This window comes from Neoarius graeffei, chromosome 17 (genome assembly GCF_027579695.1).
Source record: "Neoarius graeffei isolate fNeoGra1 chromosome 17, fNeoGra1.pri, whole genome shotgun sequence".
In the NCBI taxonomy this organism is placed as follows: Eukaryota; Metazoa; Chordata; class Actinopteri; order Siluriformes; family Ariidae; genus Neoarius; species Neoarius graeffei.
Genome location: NC_083585.1, coordinates 50,588,409 through 50,588,842, shown reverse-complemented (window position 1 = coordinate 50,588,842; position 434 = coordinate 50,588,409).

Here is a 434-nt window from a genome sequence, read left to right as displayed (position 1 = left end):
AAATTCATATATTTTTTCACCAGCCAGCCAGACTAGTTACCTTCCAAAGTAACTAGCCAAACAGAAAATCAACTCGCCAAAATTAGTTCATGTATGAATTTTACTTCTGTCAAAAATAACACAAGAGAGAGTAGCTCCCATTGTTCATGACTAATGTGCATTTATTTCAAGACCTGAGTATTTTGATACTGTTTTTTTTTTTGCACACTTTACAAATTGGCATTTGCTGTTCCACGTCCTCCTCGCAATATCCCAAAAAATGCCAGATGACTGACCCCTTACTTGTCGCTGAAATTGACAGAGCTTACATGGTAGCCTATGGAACACCAGCGATTGCACGAACTGAGTCAGCGCTGTAAACCGAAACTAGGAAATCTTCCCGCAAGTTCCTTTCAGCACCGAGATGTCGACAGGGATTGGTTGGCGAGTGTGTG